Source organism: Pseudopodoces humilis, chromosome 8 (assembly GCF_049639895.1).
Source record: "Pseudopodoces humilis isolate 2021_Gansu_Grassland_sample_001 chromosome 8, ASM4963989v1, whole genome shotgun sequence".
Lineage (NCBI taxonomy): Eukaryota > Metazoa > Chordata > Aves > Passeriformes > Paridae > Pseudopodoces > Pseudopodoces humilis.
This window is the reverse complement of record NC_142207.1, coordinates 7866432-7893389: the sequence shown is the minus strand read 5'-3', so window position 1 is coordinate 7893389 and position 26958 is coordinate 7866432.

The window sequence follows — 26958 nt, the reverse complement described above, 5'->3', positions numbered from 1 at the left end:
GTAGAGCAGGGACAAATTGCACCAGAAGAAAAATCCAGCCAATTACTTATGAGCTTTAACAACAAGATTCCCAATCTCCTACTCGGTTCATTAGGCTCTTATGGTCTAAAATTGGAACTGCTGGGACATGTGCAGATATCTGCAAGCAGAAATCTGTTGAGATCAGGTGGGCAGAAGTGATCATCTCTGTCCTTTCTCCATTCTTTAACCTATCAGCAAGGAACAAATGAATGTGGATCTTGGCATCTGTTCTGGATTTGGTTTTTAGCAATCAGGTGCTGTTTAAAGACATTATAATGTTAATGTTTACTAAAGAATTTTTTTGGGGGACTGCAGAATAGTTCCCATATTTCCTTAAAGGGAAATAAGAAGAAATAGGAGATTGACCAGGCTGGTGGCAGAGAAGGACCACAACCATCACGGTTATCATCCCATGTTTCTGCAGGATGCTTGAGGCAGTAAATCAGAGCACTGGGGTTTTATTGCAAGCACTTTGAAGCACTGTCTGTATGAAGAAAGTAAAAGCAATGCAGGTCAGCAGTTCACTGTCAGGCCTGACTCTCCTTCTCACCCACCAGTATCAAATCAGGATCACTCTGGGGAAGGATTTACTGATGTTTTATGTTTCTTATGTATGGAAGACATGATTAGGCAGTGTACACCCTCTTTTGAATTGACATTGCTATAATTAATTATCAAGTGAAACCAATAACCTGGGAGAAAGTGATAGAGCCCTTTTATCTCATCATTTGTTAATGGTGTTAAATAATTGGCAAAGAGTATCTACCTGCTCTTTGATAAATATGTACTATAGCTAGTGAACAAGGTAAAACAGAGAGTGTCCCACACACGCCTTCAACCTCACGTGTCCAATGCAATAATCCTTTCATTCCTTGAAAAAACCCTCTAAAAAATCCCAAGGTTCAGGTCATCTCTCTGGATTCTGAAGGTCCTCTCCAAATAAGTACTGAAGTAGATCTACAGTTTCAGGGGAATTAATTTTAAACTGGTCATGTTATTTACAAAAACATAATTTCTGCAGTTTTCTCTAAGCTTTTAGATCAGCATTAAAAGTTTAGGATTAGTAAAGTCTGTTCTTTGAAAAACATATATAAAAAAATAAAAAGGAACCATCAGCGACTTACCTTTGGGTTTGCAGCGGTATCAACAGCTTTTGCAGGGCAAAATACAATTTTAAGAACTCAGAATCTTCTTTTTGCTGGGATTTTAAAATTTCACCCCATTCCAAAATGTCATTTTTCATTTAAACCACTACCTTGAGGGCCTGAAAACCTGCAAGGACAAATTTATTCCTTTTTAAGCAGAGTTTAAAATTTGAATATACTACTTAGAATATGTAAAGGCTTAACTAGATGGCATAATCTACCCTTCCCTTCTATGAAAAAAAAAAAATAAAAATTTGAACAGAATTACATTACTCCAAGCCTCTTTTGTGCTCTACACATATTACTGATATAATTTTCTGCCAGAGATATTAATCATTCTGAGAAATTTATCTCTTGGAAAGCTCCAGTTACAGCAGCCCAAATTGCATTTTCCAAGATTAAATGAGGAACTAGCTTTCTCCCTGGTTAGGCTGCACAATCTGCATGTCAAGCGAGATTATCTTCAAGATTTCACAGTTACCCAGCTCATCTCAATTTGCTGCAGGTGATGTCAAAGTTTTACTTTTTCACACTATGCAGCATCTGAAGCAAGACAGCAAACACTAAAAGCCCATCCAATACAACTGTGACGAATCTTTTTGTTGTCTGGCTTACTCTTATAAAAGACAAAACTTGCCAGGGATGACTTCTCATAAAAAATGAACGTCCCTAGAAATAATTTTCATGAATGCTGCAGAAATTATATTAAACTGGAACCATACTGATTGGTTTGTATTTTCCTCCTTTATTTACACCAGCTAGGGATGCTTTGCCCTCCAATGATACACAGCTGCTAAAATGGTCTCAGCAGGGTTTCTTTTGCCTTTGTTAGATTTTTCTCTGCTAGCAAAAAAATAAATAACAAAGATAACTTTGTTGCTTTCTCTTCTCCTCCCCCAGCTTGCTCAGGCAAAGGCCTGGAAGGGTGATTGGAGCTTGAAAACAAAATATAAAGGAGGTATCTAGAGCTGGGTGAAGATTTTACAGTGAAGTATTTCCTGAGCATCAAGTGTCAGCTCATAAACAGAAACACTGCAGCAGTTTGCCAGATTTAGTGAAGCTTCATTTGGGGAAAGAACAGCTCTTGCAGGGCTTCAGCAAGGAGGAACCAGCAGAACAGAGCTGTGCTGATGGGAACTGAGCACGACAGACAGGGAAGGGGAAGATGACAAGAGGGAAAAAAGAGATAAACTATCTTTAAGAAAGGGGCAAAGGTGGGAGCACTGTTAAAAGTCTGCAAGAAACTGGCAAGGCAATGTCTGTGTGGGAAGTATAAATGCTGGGACACACTGGGATGGAGCTGTGCTCTGCTTCTGAGCCCCACTCATGAAGTCTCAGAATCACAGAACAGTTTGGGTTGGAAGAGAACTTCAAAAGTCATCCAGTTCCAACCCCCCTGCTGTGGGCAGAGACATCTTGCACTGGATCACATTGCTCAAAGCCCCATCCAGCCTGACCTTGAACACCAGTTCATCCACAGCATTTCTCTTACTCTGAGCTGAACACAAATATATTTTCTGCCAGCTGTGATTGTACAAGATTCAAAAAGATGTCTCAGCAGCATCCATTTCTTTTCTTTATTTCCATTAATTTATTTTCACTTCCCAACATGAAATGATCAAGAAACAGGGGCAGGGCTGATCTGGAAGCAGCAGGGTTTGGCAGGACAGTGCCAGGATGTCACACTCTGCTCGAGGACTGTACTCCCACCAGCAGAGTGGCTCTGGCTGCTCACAGTCCCCTGTGCCTTCCCAAGTGGCTCCACTCTTAGTATGGAAAATCAAAATAATGGTGCTATTTTCCTGGCTTCTCAAGCTCTTTCTTGTGCACTCAGAATTGAAAAAAAAATCCCAACATAATGTAATGTATGGGCAGATTAGCCATGGGATCTGTTTCCCCTAATGTAATTTTTATTACTTTGAAAAGTCTTCTTTCATATGACTCAAGCAATGTAATTACACCCATTTCCTTATGCACATGGATGTTCCTTAACAACATTATTTTGTTTTCTTTGTAGCTGAGGCTCTTTCAAGATCAAAAAGAATTTAAGTGCAATTAGGTCAAAGAAGAATTGGAGCACTGAAACCCAGCAAAGCCTCTCCAAAAAGCAAAGAAATACAAGGCAAATGATGCAGTGGGCCAGATCTCCATGTGCTTTTCTGCACTGAATCCAAAACTTGTACAAGATGCTGCTTGATGTTGCTGAAAATGTGTGTGAAAATGTGTGGCTCAGACCCTGTGTGGTCTCAAAGAGAAGATTTATTCAGCCTAACCTAGGTGGGCTTTTTTTAAGCATTCTATTTTTCCATGAGCTACATCAAGGAGTAAATTTACTTCTCATCCTGCCCTCACTCATAAAAATGAGAGACCAATTTGAGAGAGTCCTACATACACTGAAAACATATGTTAAATATCAGATAAGGAAAAATACTCTTCTTGGGGGTTTGCTTAAAATACTCTCCTTGTAGGGTTTGCTTTTTTTTACCTTGCATTAAAATTATTATTATTTTAAAATATCCAGTTGCATTATATTTATATATTATATTATTTAATGTATTATATTAATGTATTATATTATCTTAATGTATTATATTATTTTAATGTATTATATTATATTACATTTATTACATTTATTATATTATATTATATCCATTATATTATATTTATTATATTATATTAATAACATTACATTACATGATATTACATTATGTTACATTATATTGTATTTATTATATTATATATAAATATATACTAAAATTTATCTAAAATTTTTAAATAAATAGTTTCTACAATATTATATTATAATATATATATTATTATAATCATAATTACAAAATATTTCTTATTACCCTTGTAGTTTTCCAGGAACAGGAAAACCTGCCACTATCAACCTTTGAATGTTTCTGTGCACACAAAGCCATCTTGATTAACCTGGTACACCAGAAGTCCTGGAAGATTCTGCACTTGATCATAAGTACTTTTATTTATAGCTGAAGTATCTTGAGACGCTTGTTTATCTATTTGTTTATTTAGAAAGAGCACCAGGTTTTTTGAAGCCTACTTTACTTCCTGCACTAGATGTGGCAAAATCCTTCACTCACAGGTTTCCAGTAGTCTGTGAGCTGTTTCCAAAGTCATTTGGTGTTTTGAGTCCACTTCATAAAGGATTTGCATATCTTTTAAGTATCTGAGTTTCTTCTGCCTTAAACAAAAAAAGTGTCTCTAGAGGCACAAATCTCAGAAAGACTATAATGAATAAATGAAAAGCATTTGCATAATAATACAATCCTGTTTTTACATTTTGTCTTATAAGAAGGCAGCTATTTATTGCAACCAGTTTTGGCACCTGTTGGTAAGTGTAGGAAATAGATGCACTGTCAGCAGCACACAAAAGAAAGCTTATCAAATCCTGGTTTTATCTCAATTACTTGCATAATGCAAAACTTGAAAATCTTTCAGAAAGCTGCCAAAGGATCACAATTTACCTAAATGGAAAATCATCTTTCTTTTCTTCCCTGTTCCTTCTGGTCTGTGGTGGGAAGGGAAGGTGCGGGAAGGGAAGGTGCGGGAAGGGAAGGTGCGGGAAGGGAAGGTGCGGGAAGGTGCGGGAAGGTGCGGGAAGGTGCGGGAAGGTGCGGGAAGGTGCGGGAAGGTGCGGGAAGGTGCGGGAAGGTGCGGGAAGGGAAGGGAAGGGAAGGGAAGGGAAGGGAAGGGAAGGGAAGGGAAGGGAAGGGAAGGGAAGGGAAGGGAAGGGAAGGGAAGGGAAGGGAAGGGAAGGGAAGGGAAGGGAATACATTTCTTTTGAAAAATAATTTCTGGGGAAAACAAACAACCTGAAAAGTGATGCTCTGAACATATGAGTGTCTTTAATAATAATGAGTATATAATTTGGTCACTTACTGACTCTTTAAGTGGTCTCACTCTGAATGAAGCTCTCAGTAGGACTGTCCTGAGTAAACACAATGTCAACTATATCTAGGGCAAAAGTTCTCCATATTTTTTGCCCATCCCTGAAATAAAAAGGTTAAAAGGTCAGGTGAAACTCCCTATTAAAATAGCATTTCTAGAAAACAACTTTCACTAAGCAGGAGCACCACTGAAAATTTCCATTCTCAATATATCCACATAAACGAAAACCAAACATCACCTGTCCTGTTCTCAAGAGTGTGGTGCTATTCATAAACACATCTTCAGAAAATGCTTAACAAAGAAAATGCACAATGAACCTTCCGAAAAAAAAAAAAAGTTTAAAGCAGCTGTAAAAAAAGGCAAAAACTGTACTGAAAATTCAAAGCAAAAATAGAAAAGCCCTAGGGGTGAGAGGAATTCCTAGAGGTGCAAGGTGCACCCCTTAAGAGAGGCTGTGCTGCCCCTCATCTGCTAAGGACAGATGCTTGTCTCATCTGCCATCTCCAGTAATAAAAAGTAAAGAGTTTGTTGGGTTTTTTGACTGCTCACTATGCTCAGGATTAAAAAAATCTATTTAAAGCCTAACCTACGTCTTGCTTGCTGAAAATTAATCCTATTATTACTTATACTGTTCTAAGTAGACATGGAAGATAATTTATTGCCTTGTCTTTGCAATAACGCTAAAATGGCTCTAATTATGTTACATATGCTTTTTGATGGTCATAATTTTAACTAAATCAGGTAATTGGAAGGTTAACTACTGTGTGAAAATTAACACAGCTTAAATAATATATAGATAATGAATCCCACTCCTTAAAGTAATACATATAAAATATGAAACCATGTTAATAATTTTTTTAGTTTAATTCATTATCAAGGAGGTCAACCACAGCAGATTTACCTGCAATTGCAATATTATTCCCATATATTTACAGCTGAGTGATTCAAAATTAGTGGGGCACAGGGCAACAACTGATTGAAGATAAAATAAACATGGTTAGGAAAAAAGACTGATAACAATTCCTGAAGTTATAAGTACTCTGTGGAATTGTAAGTAATGCTTAGTTTTTGTATGTGCACGGTTATGATGATTTTGGGTAAGAAAGCTGCTTAAGCACATTGATTAAAATAAGGCTGGTGCTTGGTTACTTCCCTGGGCTGTGCATATCTGTAACAATTTCTTTCCCCATTTCTGAGTGGAAAGCTGTAGTGGATTCATAAAGGCTGAATGCTGAGGATGTTTGGGGAGCAGCAGGTAATGAAATAACTGCCTACAGCTCCCTGCCAGGCTTCAGGAGGGTTTCCCAGCCCCAGCACTTGGCAGCTCCAGCTCAGGCTCACACCTCTTTCTCAGCTGCTTGCTCAGCTCTTTCTTTGGTGTATGACCATAACACCAAAATCTAGCAATTTATTCTAAAATTTGTGCAGATAGCTGCAGCAACCACATGGATGTTTACCCACCTTGTTTAAAATTCAGGTATCCCTGTCTCTCCCCTGCTCCTGGGAGGGGAGGAACTACTCCAGGGCTACGTCTGGCTGTGCACAGGACCCACAGCCTCTGCAGGAGAGAGCTCCGTGCTCTGGGGCCACTGCACTCTGCAATAGGATCAAGCTTTGCCTTTTTTCCTTCAGCCCCTGTGTTTCCCACAGATCCCTACAGAAATCTGTGGTGTTTGGATAGCAACTGTTTAAATCTGCTCCTGCAAGTGCTGTACATCCTCATGTACAACCAACCCAAATCAGGTTGTAAAATCCAAACTATTCGAGTTACATTTTCTTTTTTGAAAAAGCCATTAACTTATTACTTCCCCATTAGGGCATTGGGAAAATGAATTACATTCACTTTTGCAATTACTTTAGATTTTTTAAGTATGACGAAGCAAATTGCGTGAGGCCAAAGAGTGACTTTTCCATCTGAGCATCAAAAATAGAAAGGGACAATGGAGACAATATTTGCTCAAATTTCTCACTAGCTGGAAGCAAGTGGCACAGCTTTTTTGGGTAGATAAAAGAGAAATATGTAATGAGAAATGGAAGAACGTGTGCTAGACTCCAGCAAAGAGCTCTGACTCCCACAGACTGACAATACACGTTTTGTGTAGCTCTGCCAAAATCAAGGACACATCAAAGGGAAATTCTTCAGATTGCTATTCTGATGATAAAGGTCTGTAATTGGCCTTTAGCAGCACTGTCTATTATTTATGCCTACTTATCTACTTCTATTGTTATAGCACATTAGGCAAATGCCCAGAGCAGATTTTTAGGGTATTAGACTAAAGACTTTTTTTGTACAAATACAAATAGATATACATGTATGTATGTACACACCTCTATAGCTGAATAAAGACTACTTCACAGGAAGTTGGCTTTATTTTCCAAGCAGAGACTGGAAGGGAGTATGAGAAGGATCCCAGAATGAGAGAAGAAATGTACCCCAGGAATTTAGTTGCTTTAAAGTGCATCTACTGCTGAGAAGGAAAAGGGAAAAAAAAAAGCAGAGGAATAGCTTTCACCAAAAGCCTTAACCTTTCTGTCCTTGATTCCCAAATGCATTGGTTTCAGCAGTCCAGGATAATGAGAATTAAAAAATTTGAATGAACGGCACTGAGATGAGATAACCACATTTGGAGAAATAGTTTCTGTGCATTTCTAAACTGCAAAGCAAATAATTTCACAAGCACAATGCCTGGCTTCATCCTATGCCCTGAAGAACTGAATCTCTCTATTGATTTGCTGCCCAGCCTGCATTTCCTCCTTGGCCTGTTAACCCATCCCCTACGTATATTGTCATATTCTTTTTGCAAAAAGTCAATATTTAGCTTAAGGGTTTGCAGAGACCCTCACTCAAACAGAGACAATAAAGGCTGACAGATTCTAATGCATAAAATACTTTCTATAGAAATGCCAAGTGATAGATTTGACATATATATAATATTTATTCTGCTTAAGGCTTGTGTTACATCTTTGATACCACTTCATTCATGTTCTGCCTGGTGCACAGGAGAGAATCTGACCTCACTGGAAGACTGAATGGTCTCCTAGCCCCGAGACACAACAGGAATATTTCTTCTGACCTCCCTGGCCATAGATCAGGCTCAGAGGTTTCTGTACTGCAGCATAATAAAAGGTGACTCTCTCTAGGTTTGCTTTGTGATTAAGGTTTGATGATACTGGGCTGGCTGGCACCAGTTCTTCCATATTTAATGCTGCTATGAAGCACAGGAAAAATTACTGATTGCTTCATGGTTATGGTAAAAAGACAAAACCCTGTAGCTCTTGGAAAGCTATGGAGGGTAAATATCATTTATACATCTTAAAAATAAGAGAGAGAAAGCTGAAAATCTCTGAGTTCCCTTCCCATTGTCTTCCTACCTTTAGATCTGAGTAGAGCCTCATTGTAGCTGCAGAAGTTTACCTGCTGGAGAGATTTCTGCTGCCAGAACAAGAGCTACATTCCTCATGGACATTTGGAAGAAGTATAACCTCTTTAATTTCAAGATCTGTACTCAGATGTTCCTGCACCTAGTACTGATATTTAGTGAAAACTCTTTAATACATGATAAGTTAATTTACTGCTTCTTTTCTTTGCACAGCCTCAGATAAATTTGGCTTTGTTCTGTGCTTGTTTTCACTGGAAGAAATCCTGAACCAGAGCCTTCATGGCAGAAATTCCACCATGAGAGGAGTCTGTGCTGGCAGAAGGAAGGGGCTGCTTCTGCCAAGGAAGGATTGGGAGGGCAGAGCTTCTCATGGGATTAACTAAGGAATTCAAGGCTTGACAGAACCATAAAATTACCAAAGATGACCTTCTCTGTGAGACTGACTACTACATAGCAGCTGGGTATTGAGCACAACTTGCTTTTGGTCAAAATGTAACCCTTTCTTGGTTAATTTACATTTTCCTGTGAGTTATCCAGCTGACATCTGAGGAGATGGCAGGCTCTGGTACCCACCATCACCTGGCAGCAGCTGTTCTGTTGGTAATTCTCTCCACACACTTTCATTTCTTTTCATCCTCTCACTCTCCACCTCTACAAACACCCAACCCCACCCCTCAAATCTGCCCCTTTTTGTCTCATTTAGAGGTCTTCACCCTTGCAAAATGGATAATTTATGTTTCCCCAATATATGTAGGTTCTTTCTTCTACCTTTCTCTACCAAGTTAAGGGCAGTTAGTACAACAGATTGGGTTCCTGTCTCTTGCTGCCAGACTTTGTAAATAATATCTTTGTGCCTCTTCTGTGCCGCCTCCCCATTTTTCAGTAGTGTTTATAAAATGTGTGGCATATTCAGAGTGCGTAGTTTACCCTGAAAATGGAACTGCTTTAGGCAGAAAAGCTCTGACCAGGCCAGCTGTCAGATGCTCTGATTCACTGCAGTCTCCTGGCTGCCTTTAAAAATGTGGGTACTCACCTTCCCCTATGCAAAGCCAGCAGGTTCTGCAGGAGCAGGAGGGCAGCTTGGAGACACACTCTTACATGGCATGGTGTTTCAGAGATATAAAAACCATTACTGTGTCTCCCCAGAGTTCTGGAAATCAGGCCACAAATCCTGGATGTGCTACTTCTTTGTTTGTTGATCAATGTCTAAAGAACCCATCCAGGGCAAGGGACACCAAGTTTCACCATTCATAAGACACACAAGGCCAGGAGAGAGGCAAGGACCTTCTCTCATCCTGCCTGGTTTGTTATAGCTCATTCCCTCTGGTGGCTCTGGATCCCACAGCAGAGAGTTGGTTCCTCCTGTGCACTATCCAGATTATGCAGCTACTTAAAACTAGTTTCTGTGCTCAGCTCTGAGATAAATAACTAAGCAGTGGATGCTGCAGCAGTCACTGCACCAGTGAGTAAATCTGCTGGGGAGGGAGAGCTAAATGTAATAACAGAAATTAATCTGTCATTTAGCAAAAGCAGAAAACAAACTTTAAATCCTGATATATATCAAATTTTTCTGCATATAAAATTAATGAGTATTGCTTGGCTCACCAAATGGCAAAAAAGCATACCAGCTTCTAAAACTAAAAAGTCTGCCAGCACAAGAACAGGCTCTTCTAAGACAAAACAAGCTTAGCACTGCTACCAACATAGTCTGTGAAGTGCTTGCTCTCACTCAAGGCACCAAAACTCATCTTTGAAGACGGTGCTGAGTCCCTGCAGCCACAGGGAGTGAAAGATTTAAGGCTGTCACTGAACACCTGACTCCAGAAGTGGCACAGGCTGCTTGTGGAGGGCTTTTGCCCAGAATTCCTCGACTCATCCCTACCTGCACATGGCCAACCTCATGCACAGCCCAGGCCTAGTCTAAACCAGCCCTCATTAGTGCACACACACCTCATACTGCCTTTAATCCAGATTTAAGAACAGTCAGAAAACAGATCAGCCTTTCTGCATTTTGAGGGATTGTGCTGTCAATTCCCCTCTGATTTCTTCACCTACCTGAACGTCATTTTTAGTGTGTGAGAAGTTCTTTCAATTACAGGTTTAGAAAGAAGATGTGCTGCATTTTAATGATAATCTCCTAGAGTTTAAGGGCTTGGAGCAAAGGGCTTTTTTGACTTCAGTTGTACCTTAAGGGAATGAAGCACTGTCAAAATTGTGATTGTGCAATCACAGTGATGAAGCACTGTGAAATTATGATTTCACTTTTATTACAGTTGTTCCTAGGGGGATGCATTCTGCTCTCAAGATAACTGAATTGATCTACAAAGAAATGCTCTGCATTCATGTTGGTGGTACTGGAAGAAGTCCATGAGCTGTGCAATGAGGTATTTTAATTCTAGAAATACCATAAGGGAGCCACGTGTTCTGGAGTTCTGGTTTTAATGGCATTTTGTCCTCTGACACACAACTGACTTTTTTCTGATTTATATCTCATTCCATCTTTGCATGTCTGAGCAGGTGAAAATGTCTCTAACCTCCTCTATCTTTATTTGTTTCCAGAAAGAAGGCAGGTATAATAATATAAAACATACCCCAAGGTCACAGTCTAAGATAGGTACAATGGTAAGGAGACAAAACCTGGTTATTTCCTCAAGAAATTACTTTTGTCCCCACAAAAGGAGAGACAACCCTTGAAAACCTCTATTTTCTTGCATCTTTCTTAAATGTAGGCTACAATATCATGATTTTAGCTGTGCCTCAGGCCTTTCATCCTTCAGTGACACCTGTTTAAATTTAGAATTAAGCACTGAGAAGAGCTTAAGTTATCATTTGCTTTTTTGACTGACATTTAAGAGGTTTTCTCCATAATAGCAGTCCAAGGAAGGAGTTCACCTCAAAAAACAGTTTCATGATTGAGATTTTGAGCACTTTTGAGCTGAATTCTGGGGGTCAGGCTGTAATCATGGCAGTATTTTCATTCCTGAGGAATTTCACCTTGATCCCTGGGGACCATGGAGCTCCTCCTGGTCCTCAGGGGAAGCAAAAGGAGCTCCACCTTCTCCACACCTCCTCCTGCTGCCATCCATAAACCTGTGATCACTTATTTGGGATTTTATATGGACAAAATGCTTTTCCCTGTCTTCATCTGATGCTCCAAGCTATTAGGCATTTATTGCATCCCTTGTCACCCAGGGTGATTCCCAAACCCAGGGTGATACCAAACCATCCAGTCATGTTGCTGTAAGTTTAGAAAAGCATATGAGGCTTCATATAGTTATTTGGTCCAGTTACTCTCCAAAACTCTCTTGGGGTCTGAGTAAGGAAATAACACAAATTAGAAAGACAAATTCTAAATTGTTATCTCTCAGGCTTTGAAATAATTTTTAATTTTTAATTATTTTTTTTTAAAAGGCAATTGCTCTTACTGGCTGTAGAACAGAATTTCCATCTTGGAGGTGTCTGGTTCCTTGCCAAGACTTTTTCCTGTTAACATAGTAAAAATGAACAAGAAAAAAAAAAAGAAGAAGAAGAAGAGGCATTACAGATATTATAGTTTTCTCAACAGAGGCAAAAGCATCAAATGCCTGTAAAAAACGCAGGTAAATAAAGCTAAATGGTGGCTTGGGACTTCTCCAAGTGGATGATTCATCATCTGTCTGCTTCTCTGAGATATGTTTGATGCTGACAATATTTATGCAATATACCCAGGCTTGGGCATAGCACCACCTGCCACAAAAGAATAAACACCCTCCTGCTCCACTTGAGAACTCTAAGATGTATTATTATCTGTTCTTACTACATTAAATTGGCAACAAATGAGTCTTTTCCTATATGATTATACATCAGCCTCAATTACTTATTTTTGCCAATATAAAATTCTAGCACTTCCTAATCTTTTAACTGCACCTGTCCTAGGAATTTTTTATTATTCATTCAATGCCTCACATGAAAAAAAAATAAATAGTGATGCCAGGTCATTGGGGAAGGGACCATGAGAAAGAATGAGGACAGAAGGAAGTAGTGGCTATACAATCTGAGCTAACATTTTCTCAGTTATGACACTGATGAGTCAAGTGTAAACTGCAGATGAAAAAAAAAATCTGAAAAGGTGCACTGACATACTCCACCATCTGCAAACACAGATTTCAGTGTCTTTCTTGACTGACATAAAATTATGTGCAAGGAATGTTCAGGCAATTACTATCTTGATCAGACTAAATAACTACAATGAGATTTTCATGAATGCAAGTTAGGGCTGGGTACCGGTGTCCCTTTTCAAGTTGCTGATACATAAGAATTCTCTTGGGCCAGAGCAGAAAGTTCAGTATCTTGTTGCTGAGAAATGCCTTTTCACAAGTACTCTGTTAGTGCAGACAAAAGAATTAGAATTAAGTTTATCATCTACTTAAAGCTTCTGGATATTCACTTTGTGTTTAAGTGTTATGAAAGGTGCCAAAAAATGACAATTGCTGTGTAAGGCTGCAGTAGGGGGAAAACTGAGAGGCAGAAAAGGGTTTAAAGACTGAACCCCAATGTATATCAGCAGACCATGATGCCGATGCAGGGCTGTAGAAGCAGAGGTGTTGTACGGAGAGGGACGCACAGACTGCCAAGGACACAAACATCGTGTTTGGGTGAGTGAACCCAGCTCCTGGATGAAAACATGTTTACTTGCCTGGGCTGCTGTGGGACCTGGCTCCACACCTTTGCTCAGCCCCCCTCCTGCTCAGAGCAGGTACCTCACACCACAGAAACCGGGATGTACAACCTGGATATGGCTTGGGATGTGCACTCGCGGTTTTCCAGACCACAAAGAGCTCAGAGACTTGCCAAGGAAATTCCCCTCTTTTCCACAGCAGAGATAAACCAGAGCTATCACAGGAAAGAGACAGAATATCCAGATCATCATGGCTTTGAGGAAAGCAGAATCAATTCCTTTAGGAGCAGAGCCCTGTTTCAGTCATCCTTCATCCCTGCTTGACGGCTCCTCGCAGCACTCCCAGCCCCATGGCAGATCTCACTGAACCTGGAGAAAAGATCACATTTTCTGTACAACACCCTGGCTTTCTGCTGCTTCAAGGAGTATTTTGTAGTCACTCAGACTTCATGCAGAACAGTTTTTCAACGCTGCAAAGAATGCAACTTTTGCTGGTTTAGAGATAGGACACTCAGCAGATATGGATGGGATCAGACCCATTGATTGATATTCACTTCAAAATTTGCCCAGAGGGCATCATTTTAATTCCAATTGTAGATAGAATATGTAATTTCATTCCAAATTGTAGCATTTCCTAAAATATTTTACTTTTAACAATTTGATGAAGTCCACAACATAGGACCTCAAGCACTCACTGGTCAAATATGATCATATATTTCATTACTCTGTTATTTCTCTCACCAGCTTTTCTATAATCTATCTATAATTTTCACAGCAAAATGATTTTTGTTTTTAATTTAAGCTCATTAACTCCAAGCAAATCTTCTTTTGGGGCTTCTAAACAACCTTTCCCTTAACTTTGAAAAAATATTTTTTAAGCCACATCTCCCATTGTTTCTAAAGTTACTTTTGGATCAATTTCCTGTCAGTTACCACCTCTTCATTTGGCTCTGAACGGGTTTCCTGTGGAGGTTTTAGTTCTAATGAGCATCCTTCCACCTCCATTTCTTGGGTGTCAGCACCTTCAAATCAAGCTCCTTTTGAACAGCTCAGTGACTATTCCTGTCTCAGCTGGCATCAGCCTCTGAGCCCATTCAAATGCACCAGTGGATGGCTCCTCTCCCATATCTACCTCTCCCTACTCTGAAATTGATGCATTTTGTTCAGTGGAGCTTGAAGAGTGGAGTTTCATCACAGCAGACAGATCTGTGTTTCCATATTAACACTGCAGTATTCCCCAGTGCCTCTCTAAGGACACGAGCCCTCCAACAGGAGCTGGCTGTGAAAGCACCCTGCTGCCATCAGCCAGCAGTCATTGAATTTCATGAGTGTTGATCCAGGCCCCAAGTCTTCCCATGTTTTATCATTACAGCTGTATCAAGTTTCTTATCCCAAAACAAGCAGTTGGGAAAAGCAATCGTTCCTGATTTATCTTCTCTAACCTTGGGAATGAGAACATTTCTGCTTTTTCTTAAATCATTAATTTTTGCCTGCAGGATCATTACTGTACTCCCTGTGTAAAATCTATGACTCTTCCTAGGTATCCCTTAATGTTTCCTGAACCTAGCCTTGATGTGCATTAGGCTCTTGGGATTCATTACTGGTGTTAATCTGCAGCCATTAAAATGCAAGGTCATTTTGAAGATGGAAAAAAAAAAAATCAGGAAAGCGTCTTTCAAACCTGTACCTCTTTTCACTCCTCATTAAATTTCAATTGGTGAAACCTACTGGTCTTCCTCAGTCTTTTATCAGGGGGGACTGTACCACACACACAGACCATCCGGTGGTGAGCAGAGGGTCAGCCACACTGGCCTTTCAGGGTTCAGAACAAACTGGCCTAATATCGCCCAGCAGCTGGCAGTTCTGGTAAGGAAATTCAGGCTTACATTCCTGTGATCTCATTCCTCAGACTGAGCCTTTCAAACAGGTATGGCAGCCCAAATGCACTGATTTCGTAAGGATTTTCCACGGGAATCTGTAAGCAATGCTCTGTGAACAAACTGGGTTGTTTGTGTGGTGAATTATAATATTTTTCCCTTGGAGAGCTCTGCTTTTCATCGTGAGAATCTGTTGCCTAATGCAGGATTTCTGAGGGGATAAAGCCTTTGGGGGCAGATTCACCACAGCATCACAAGGCAAGTAGTTCAACCAGAGATGCTCAGTGTGAGCATCTTAATGTTCACAAGCCAACATTTGAAAATATCACTCATCACATCTATCAACAAAAACACCAAAACATTTCAGGAATCCCTGATAATTAAACTGATTACATCTGATTGATTAAATTAACAATCAAAAATGTGGTAAATTTAACGTCATAGTTTCAGCATACAGGTTGTAAATATCATACAGCATCATTTCAAGTGCTCTTCCATTTTCCATTTGTAAGGTATTATGTGACCAACCCTTATTTTTGTCATTGTGTTTAATGGTTTGGAGAGATAAAAGCTTCACTACTACTTTACTTACTGTCTCCTAAGGACTTGCATCTTTATATGGAGTTTGTGAGGCAGAAAGACCTCTATATTCAGAGATGGAGCTATGTTGTCTTTAAAAATATTTATAGCATCCTTTCTTCTTTTAAATTCCACCTGTCAGTCAAACACAGCACTCACTGAAGAAGCCTCAATCCAAAACCTGTGCAATTTGTGCTATTTTCTGTATTTCTGCAAAAGAGCATAGATTGCCTATTTTTCCTGCAGAGCAAATGATGACCTTGTATTGATCACATACATTTTCTTTATTTGAGTGGGTTTGTTTTGGTTTTTTTTTGTCTTCCAGACATCAGCATGTCTACAGAGGGATATAGGGTGTTATCCATCCCATCTCACACAGTGAGCCAGGTCACACCCATGCCAACAGAGCCATCTGATAAGGCCACTGGCAGAGTCTAGGGGACACAAGAACCCCTCCCCAGGATGTGTCAGAGCTCCCTGAATCCCTCCCTGCCACTCAGGGAGATTCAATCATTCAATCATCTCAACCACTTATCCCACAGAAAGTTTTTCAGGGAGTACTGCGTGAGAAAGGTGATTCTTATCAGCCATCGTGCGCAGTGAACCAGTTCTGCATGCAAAAGCTTTCAGATTGTGGGCTTATCAGAAGGCTAAGTTATGCCATCTCAACAGATTTTAATATTTACACCACACCTGCAGTGCCTATCAGTGCTTATCAGCCCTCAGCTAATCAGCCTTGAGAACAGCAGAAGCCAGGATGTGCATTGTAACCCCCCAGAGAATCACTGAGGTCTCACATCTGACAGCACAGCACTATTAAAGATACAAAACACTTCTAAAATCCCCAGAGACAGGCAAATACTAATGATCATGTCATGCTAACACTGCTGTTTGGACTTTTTTACCTATTCTTTGACACACCTGAGAGCTGCACTGCTTCTTCCTGCATCCCCAAAGTGGCCACAGGCTTTGTTGCTTCATCTGGCTTGACTGGCTGTGTCACCTTTTTCCTGTGCCCCCCAAAAAGGCTGTGTTGGTGCACACTGCCCCTGTTTCCACCACAGGGACAGTGACATGCATGGCCCAGGCACTGCAGCTCCAGCTTTTTCAGAGAACAGCATCTCATAATCTCTATAAAGAACCTCTTTTGCTGCCCTTGGGTTGCTAATTCAGTGTTCTGCAAGTCCCAAACACGACAATGCTTTGCTTCCTTCCTCCTCGTGGTGAAACTGGAAATAAGAAATAGGCTCCACTAGTGTTTGACATCTCCCTTTCCAAACATGTCTTAGGGCTGAGGGTTGTCTGAGGCATTTAGGGCCTTTAGGGAGGCTGGGTAAGAAAGGCTGCTGCAACTGACCTTTAAAATTTTCTTTTCAAAAATAGATATTAGGTGGGAAGGGCCAAAAGTATGAATGGTATCTTTGGAAGTATAGTCCTCGACTGATCAGAGAAAAAAAAATTGTGCTTACATGTGTGGTTTCTGCATGCAGGCTAATTAAATCAGATTCTGAGTGGGGCTGCTTCTGTAAACCAATACAAGAAAGCCAAGTGAAGTCATAAATTAGCCATGATTATTTTTTGTTTCTCTTCAGAAAAAAATGGAAAGAGAAAAAGTAGATGTAGGGCTAATACTCTTCCCTTTTTTCTAAAAGAAGTGTCTTGGGTCAGTTTTATAGCAGAAAGTAATTTTCTGGGATCCTGTGCTGCTGTCATAAATGACAGTGCCAGACGGTGATTTGTTTTGAACCATCTAAGATGAGGCAAAAAATAAAGATTAAAAAATAGTAAAAAAAAATTGCCAAAGTTCAACACCTGCCATGCCTTTATATTTGGAAGGACTCCCAGCAGATGAAGCCAGTGGCACTCCCACTCCTCCACTCTCAGGCACAGTGTGATGCAGGCAGCAGCAGAGGAAAAGTCAGATTGTCACCTTAGAAATATTTTCATCATTGCGTAAATTATCTGCCTTTGCGGGGATGGGAATAACCGTGACTTTTTTGTTATATTTTTGAGAGTGAGAATTTTGGTGTGAGCACAGAAAGCAGAGGTGGAATTGAGGGAAGAAAGGGGAGGAGTTGTCCAAGAGCAAAGGCAGGAATTCCTGTCCGTGCTCTCATCCCAGGGAGCTGAGTGTGCTCTGGCTCAGCACAGAGCTCTGTGCTCCTGCCCTCCCCTGATGGATGGTGCTCTGAATTAATTCCCTTAGCACTTCCCAGATTCACCAATGGCTTCACACAGGCTCGGGGGAAGGGCTGCATCTGTCCAGCACATTCCTTTGGCATTTCTGCCATGCAGCCCTCAGAGCTCTGTGAATTATCAGTGACTCTCCAGCCCGGGTTTCTGCTCCTTTCCTCCCTGTGGCTGGCACTGCCATGGCCAGGGACCTCCACCCCGGCCTCCCCACGGCTTCCAGCCTCATCTTAGCACGCTTTGAATTCCCCCTTTTCCCCAGAAATGAGGACAGGTACCAGAGGCATGGGAAGGAGGCTGAGAAAGGGAAAAAGAAGAAGCTTTTCTGGTGTTTTCACTCGTGGCTCCACAAGAAGCTGGCCATAAACTCTTCAGTAAACCCTAATTCTGAAACCAGTCAGGGCATCTGTACCCCATATCCCATTCTCACCCCTGAGCCTCATCAGCCCATGCAGAAGTGCCCCAGCAGCCTGAGATGTTCCTCTGCACTCTCTGGCCCTGCCTGGCCAGTGGGCAGCTGTATGAACAAACTCCAGGAATTGCCATGAAGTTACAATAACAACTGAAAAATAATTCAAGAGTCAGTGGGAAAGAAATGTGAATAAGGAGCGAGAGCTTAGGCACCCTGGTAAGGAGAGATCCCTCAGAAATAGAGAAATCAGAGGTTTTGGTCCCCTCATGCTGCATTCTTTAAGTTGTAGAGTGATTTTTTTAATATACTTAAGCTGGTAAATTGGAATTCTGTTGAAAAGCAAAAAATAATAATCCATGAGTATTCCTGTTAGGACTGGCACAAGTCTTTATCAGAACTGCTTTCTGGAAAGAGTTGTGGGAAATGTGATTTTTCTTAAATGCCTGTGTAAAACATCTCTGACAACTACAACAGCACATAAGGGAGAGCATGAGGCTGGAGATGAAAAGCTGCAAAGGTCACCTTCCCCTCTCCATGACCCAGCCCTGGCCCAGCTGGCCCAGCCCCACCTCCACACTGCCTGGAGGCACATTTGTCACAATGCAAACTTACTAGATTTATTATTACAGATTTATTAGTTTTGAGAAAGGAAAGGACTAACATGATTCCTGAATAACTCAAATGGACAAAGGCAATTGCTGGACTGATCACAGCTTTTGGGACCCAAGCCATCCATCAAACTAAAACCTCCTCCTGTTCCTGTTATCCATCAGCCCTTCCTTTAGGTAGGCTGTCAATAAATGTTGTGTCAGCAGGTCAGAGAGGATGGTGCAGTTCTCAGCTTCAAAGGGCTTATAAAGCAAGAAACAAGGGCAAAGGACATCAGGAAAACTGTAAAACACTTTCTTTGAGAGAACATATGCAGCTGCCCACATTTGACACAGATAACAATGCTGACTAGATCAAATAAACAGGAGATAAATAGATAGACAGAATATATTTATGTGGGGGGGATATTATACAGGTGAAGAGATAGAGATATATAGAGATATTAAACAAAAAGGATAATAACCCAACTAGGCCAAACTTAATTAAAAAAGTAATTTTGTTTTTTTTCTTTCTACCTATGTTTTGCACATCACAGTTCTCAGAAACCATCCAAACACCCAGTAGAAATATTGACTATTTTGGTAGTGACTGACTCAATCAAACTTAGGGGAATGTGAAGAGGTGTATTTCTGGAGGATCCTGGGTAGGAATACAGAAATAGGAATGAAACCTGATGCAAAATAAAATTAGAAGAGCCAGTCAAGGAGAGCCCAGAGAGAGGGACCTGCAGTGCTAAAATATGTAAGGATCATTCAGAGAAGGAAAGTATTAAGAGAATTGTATGAAATCAGCAAATAGATTCACTGCAGTCTTACTTTATGAATTACAGTAAAAATCCAGAGCAATTCCTCAGGCAGATGTATACAAATGTACAACCCAAAGTGAAGCCAAATCAGAATCTGTCCCTTCAATCTGTCCCTGTGACAATACTATCTTCCTCTCAAATTAATGGTGTGCACAGCACAAGCCACCTTCTATAAATGAAAAAAAAAGATACTGTGTGTGGTTTTCAAGATTGAACAAGACATTCTATCAACATGCAAAATGAACTAATTCAGCCATTGCAAATGAACAGATTCACAAGGCAAAAGATAAACTTTCCACATCTCATTTAATTTATGCTGTCTCACTGCACTGAGAAAACAGCTTTACCCATTCTCTAATGTATTGAAATGTTAGAAACTTTAATAATCAAAACAAAACCAAATAAACATTATGAACTGCTTGAGAGAATATTTTAAATGAGCAGGAGAATAAAGAAAAGATTCGTAGTTCATAAGAGTTTGCAGTTTCTGCACTAGAAATCTCCCCAAGGTTGTATGTGAAAGAAATGAGAATGAACTGGATGCAGAAGGAAACCTATTACTGGGGACTGAATTTAGGTTTCCACACACATACTCTTATTCTGCAAAGACTTCTAAGGATTTCTAAATCCTTTAAAACATGTAATTTAATTATTTGGTTTTGTTACTTATGTTAGATGCGGGTTGAGAGACATTTCTGAGAATGGTTCTACAACAGAAAATCAGAGCTTTGAAAAATCCATTGTGTCCACTGGTCCTTTTGAGGGTCAATTCCCTCTCATGCTGCCACTTTCTAGTTTTGTTAGGCAATTTCAGATTTGTTCTTGCCTGTGTCCCTGAGCTACATTTACAAAAGACAGTTTAATTTAGCTGGGCACTTCTCAATTGTTCACGGAGAGATCAGTCTCATTCAGCCTCCCCAGCTGCCTTGTAGGGAGGGAGGGCAAGTTTGAAGGTCACTTTATGACTGATTGCAACCCTGCACTGTAAGAATCATCCTAAAATTTTACAGAATCAAAGACTTCTATTCCATTTCTGGGAAGAAAAATTAAAAAAAGGTCTTTCAATGATTATACAACTTTTGAGCTGGGTTAGTGTCCTCAGACAGCCTAATTTCAGCCTCAGAACTGTCTTTAGATAGGAAGCCAACAATAAAATATGGTAATTTTCACTGCTTTTAGAGCCAGGCCTTACACTGAGAAACTGAGGAGAAGAGGACAAAAGTCAAGAGTTTTGTAATCATTCTTCAATTTTTTGTAAGAAGCTGTAGAGTTTTCTCATGGCACAGACATGAAGAAATCATAACCATTCTCCCATTGTTAAGAAATACATTAGACTTTTAATGATTGTTTAAAATAACTTAATCTACAGTGCTTTGTTGTTTTTTTTTTCTTTTTACTTTTGATCCAATGGCAAAAATCATTGTTTTGCTATGATGTATCCAGTTGCAACAACACAACCCAAATTCCCCTATCTTACAAGCTACAAAACACCAGACCCCATTTTCCCTGAAGTTCCACCTGTGAAATGCACTCCTCTCTCTCTTGACAAGTACAAATACACATATATATTTATAATACAAATATAAAGGCAGCAATTCCACAGCATCCTCTCCCTTCAGCACAGTTTAAGTCACCCACTCACCTGCAGGACCCTTGCTGTGCTCCAGTGTGGTTCCAGTCCTCATCCCTGGGTACAAATTAGAAGATCACATATCCAAGGTGCATTTCCTCTCAGGATTAACTCATCATTTTCTTTAATTAAGTAACCATGGGGGAGCTCCCAGTAAAAATCTCTAGGAAATAAAAGATAGCTGGCTTTAAGAGCAAAACCTTCCAACAGCTGGCTCTCTTTCAGCACATGTAAAAATAGAACTCATCAGTCTTCTTTTTGTCCTTCATCTTCAGTAATTTTTCAACTTTTAATTCTTAGGATTCATGTAAAGGGTAAACTGGGTACCTGCCCCTCATTTTCCCAGCAGTAAGAAATAAATTATGTCATATAGTGATTTTTACCTCAAATGGTTTAAAATTATATACATTTTCAGATGGTCAGAAACGCCCAGTCACATAACTGTTTTCTTCATTGGGAAGCTGAATTCCCACCCATGTTGCACTTCCAAGTCAAACCCATCTCACTATAACTCTGCAAGCCAGCCACCATTAAAAACAAATTCCTGCTCACTGGATAAGCAGCAACGAACTGGAATGATGGGAATGCCTGTTTTGTCTAGAAAACATCAGGTCCCTCTTTACTTTGAGAGGTAAAAAGTGCTTAAATACACTTCAGGTACTCGGATCCCAAAGTGAGGAACAGAAACACCCACCTTGTGAGGAGGACTTGCTGAGCTGCTGAGGTTGGAAGTGTGATTCCCAAGCTATTTTACCTGTCAGGCCACTTGGTCTGAGACATCTCTTATCAGGGTTTTAGGCACCCTGGCCTCCCCTGGATGATGTTGAATAGCAATTATTTCTAACTCCTCTTTCAGCAGGGCTTCAGTTCAAGAGTCCTGGCAGATCAATGGCACTTCACATTTCTAGGTGTATATATTTTGTCCAAATGTCACAGACCATGTCTATTTTCCTTTTACTTGCATTATGAACTGACTTTTTATTGTTCATTTGGAAAGTCTTTGGTTCTATATCTTGTTTTCCTCAATTCATTTATTGCTCCATAATGATAGGTGTTATTCAGTAAAGTACTTGAAAAATTACCACTTTAATAATTTATCAGCAGCATGATGAAAGAGGCAGTTTAGAGCATGCTTTAGCATTTTTCCATTCTATTTTTATGGAATGGGAAACACTTCAAATTATTTAATGCTGTATTAACTTCTAATTTGCCTCATCTATGTGTAGTTTCTCATATAATTCCATGCCAGAGCTGGGGATTCCTTCTAAGTCATACCATGCAAATCAACAAAATTAAATAAAAAATAAAAAATTAAAAAAAGAATTAAAATCCTGGTATTAAACAATGTTTCATAACCTATATTTTTAGTGGCTTGTATAAATTTTAATTTAAGCTAAGTCTAATTAACTTCTGTTGGCTTATCTGCCATCGTATAGAGCAACAACTACTCTGCTGCTTCTGTATTCCTGTTCTATTTTGACATAAAAGTCAGATTTAGCACAGCACAGTGCTGAAAGGTGTGGAAATTACACTGGGAACATCCCTGATGTCGGTGAAGCAGTTTGACATTTACTGTGATGTTACACAAGGGATTAGGCCCTCTAACAGCAGCACTCCAGGGACCAGGAGCACTGCATCACCTGGCATGTGCCTGACCCAGCAGGAGTGAAAGACGGTGTTTGGGAAACAAAAACAGCAAGAAAAACGGTGCTAGACCATCAGAAGGGGATGGGGAAATGCCACAATTGGTAGGTTACAGCCCCTCTCAGACCAAGTCCTTTCTTTCATCTTTAATGAAGATCTTTGTGCGATGCCAGCTGTGCCAGCTCTCCTCACTTACCTGCCATGAGTCACCTCACACAGCAGACCCTTCATGCCTGACTGGTGGAACATTTTGGTAAAAAATGCACAAACCCAGAAATGTGTTTTGGCTAAAAATACATGATTTCTCACTGGAAAAATATTCAATGCTCTTAGACCAACTTTGCCTGAATTTTCACTTAATTTAATAAGAGTTATAACAACTGAATATTTTTTATTCATGGTATAGGCTAATCTGTTGGATACATCCTCTTGGCAACATTTCAAGCAAATCTTTAGTGACTCAGACCTCAAGATTTATATGTCAAGAAAAAAGAAATTTACTTGCTTTGTGCATCATATTTATAAAGTAAATATTCACAATTTCTGACTAGAAAACAGTGTTTCTATTTCTATCTCACCTCTTTTGAGGGAGCATAGCAATACACATGGTATTTAAGATTTCTGGATGGCTTTCTAAAATCTGATTTCTACAACTGCATAATAATGTTTTCCCTTTTATTCCTTATGTGTCCTCTATAATCCCTAATGCTTTACTTGGCCTTCTTGCTGTTGAACTTCATGCAGTACCCAGAGAACAATCCAGAATGATTCCATGATCTCTCCCTTGCATAGTAATAGTGCAGTTAGAGCCTACCATGCACAAAAATAGAACAATTTCTCCCCTCTACGCATTAATTTGCATTATTGCTGCTGAATTTCATTGCAGTTTTATTGCCCAGCCATCCAGGACTGCAGGATCCTCCTGTACATGTTGGCAGTCAGCTCTGGGCTTGTCAGAACAAAGCAATTTTGTATCATCAGCAGAGTCCTTTTTTTTTTGGCTTTGTTTTCATGTCTTTTTCCTTCATTTATGAACATCTCAAACACATTGCAACGCTGTTTTTCCTGGAATATCTAAATAATTAGCTCCCAGCTTCGTTTCACATTTTTTATGTAGTTTTATTACTAACTCTTCTATGACATAGAAGTTCAAGTCAGCAAGAGAATTTGGTAAAGGACTTTGATAAAAAATCCACAAGTGACATATGGCAGAGCAGTCCTGTGCACATGCCTTGGCTCTTAGGGCAGAGGGGGCTTCTGCAAAATTCTGGGCACCTGTCCTAGTTTAGGGCAAATTAGGAAGGAAATCTCCAAAAGTCACCCCAGGACATTACCTCTTTCCTACAGTATCATCCCAAACCACAAGCCTTTCCCTCCCTTTCTTTCCTGTTTCCATGCTGGATGCAGAACTCCACTGCCCTCCTCATGGGCTTTTAAAGATTGGCATCATTTGTCTCTCTCCTGTCTGCTGCTAAGATGTATTTAAACACTCCATAATGCCAGGAATAGTTCATCAGCTTTACACTTCAGATCCTCTGAGAGCTTTAGGGCACCAGCATCTGAGCCTGGCAATTTGTTACTGTAAATTTTATTGATTTGCTTTAAAAACATTTCTGCTGAGGTCTCAGCATGGTCCCATCTCTGCCTTGAACTCTTCTGCAGAGATTCATTGTCCCTGCCCACGATGCTCCCTTACAGCCCCCCTCCACTCCCACCCCAGCCCCCAGGGCATCCTGCAGGCTCTCTGCCTCGCCAGGATTTGGGAAGCTTTCCATCATCAGCTTTTAGGTCTTCAGGAAATCATGTCTTGAAATGTCTTCCAATCCATCTGCTGTGCTTTACATTTCAGCTACCAGTTGTTTTTTCTTTTTTCTCCCATTCTTAAATATTATTCACATTTTAAAGTACGTCTTTATTACTTTTAATAGCATCTTTCACAATGCTCTTTTACCTGAAGGGCTGGGGTTTTTTTTTTCCTTCTAAAGAGATTTTTTTTTCCTTTTAACAGGGTGTTTATTCCAGGAATATATTAGAACATTTTAAACAATGTTCTAATTTAGAACATTTATGGCCTTTAAGCTGCTCCTTGAACAGTTTTTTCTCAATTTTATGCCATGCTGTTTGGTGTGTGTCTTCCACCTTGAGGATGTTGCATAGAAATGTTGTAAGTTCACTGATACAGATAGGGTCTTCTACAGATAAATCACATGCCAGGGTCAATGAACTACTCACAACTAAACCACCACCTGATTTTCCTCCTCCAGCTTCTGAGAGTTATTAGCATCTCTAAGTAGGTCACCTCTCCACCAAGTTCTCTGTGGCATAGGAACAGAAAGTACTTCCTGCCCTCAGAAGAAGAAGATTGTCTAGATATCTCTAGATTCTAATCTTATCTTTTAAATAACCTCTAGTAATTTGAATTCAAATGTACTTTGTAAATGAGAGTAGGATAACTGAGGGGCACAAAGAGAAGGACAGAATAATGCTTTCTCCTGCATTAAACCTTGACCATCCATATTGCTTCCTGAAGTGTCAGCACTCTCAAAGACTTACTCAGCAAAGCAAAACCTCAGGGATACCAAAAGCTGATAAAAAGACCATTCAAATGTGAGTGGGGGAACATGCCCCAATTGTCTTTGTCATTTTTCCTTTTAAAATAAATACTGAATTTCACTGCACATTACCAATGTGTATTTGCACATCCCTGTTGTACCTACTGTACAATCTCACTCACCTATAAATGCCTCTCAATACAAATCTGAGCCATTGAAATTATAGGCTGATACTGACATGAAAACTAGGGTTTCTTCAAGGATCTCCTCTCAAAAATCTCCTGTTACAGACAGCACAAATCCTGTTACTGCCTTCCCTCCACCAGCTCTCTGAGGACAGCTCTCCTAGGCAGCAGGACACAGAGTCCTCTGGAGATTCCCAGCACGACTGAAAACCACTCTGATCCCACTGATAATCTGGCTACTTTGCTTTTCTGAACTGGCCAGTGTTATGAGAAGAGTTTACCCTGAGTCCCTGTGGCTCCAGGAAATCTGTGCAGTCAATCCCCTGAAGCTGAGCAGAATTTGGGACAAAGTGGCCACAGTTCCCAGGGAATGTGGTTCATGGCTTCAGTTCCTGGGAGGACTAAGCATGAATAAAGAAGGAGGATACATGTTTTGAATGCCCATCAAACAAGGGAACACCAGTTTATCTCATTGGTTTTTCATCAGAATTAAGAGCTTAAAATAATATACAAGTTTCCTGAAAGTAAAAATTTGGCAGAAAACAGAGCTGTCAACAGCAGGAGAAAAAATGTGTTCATCAAGAGATGCTTCCTAAAGAGAGAGCTGGGATGTCACTGAGAGAAGCTTAGGGATGGATGAGTCCTGAAAACCATTCCTCATTTTTTATACCACTGATTGCTGCTGTCAAAGACCTTCAATCTCTTGAAGAGGCAGCGTTTCAATCTCTTACACAGGCAGGAGTGTCTCTATAAACACCAGGAAAAGGGGTCTGCTTTTGGAAGTGAAACACTGGTGGATTCATTTACCCAACAAATCCAAAAAACTTTTCTTGCCCATCCTGAAGGAATTTCCTCAGACACCTGTAGCCTGCAGAATGGATTGATTTAAATAGCCCACATGGTTTTTACCATTGCAGATACCAAACAGAATCATTTCTATCCATGGGTGCAGGAGCAGATTTCCCCCTAGAATACAGATATTTTCACCCCTGATTCTTCTTTCTGGTAACTTGTCATTCATAGGAGCTGACAAATACAAATCTCAAAAAACCCCAGAGGTACTGGGGAGGATGGAGATGGAAAATCAAAGCAGTCACACAGAAGCTCTTCCATCAGGGTGGCAAAGGACCTGATCCTCAATCGTAACCAGGAGGAGAGAAGTGTGGGCAACAGCAGGAGGGAGGGAGGTGACACTTCTCATTTGTTTTTCATTGAGTCCATCATAAAATTTCAAAACTTTTGAAACTAAGAGGAATGAGACTGGCAACAACCGTAACAGACATGGGATGAGACAAGGCAGCCACTGAAAGAAAAAGATGGAGTAAGGTCCAGTAAGATTTTTTTCTGGGCTACTTAATTACCA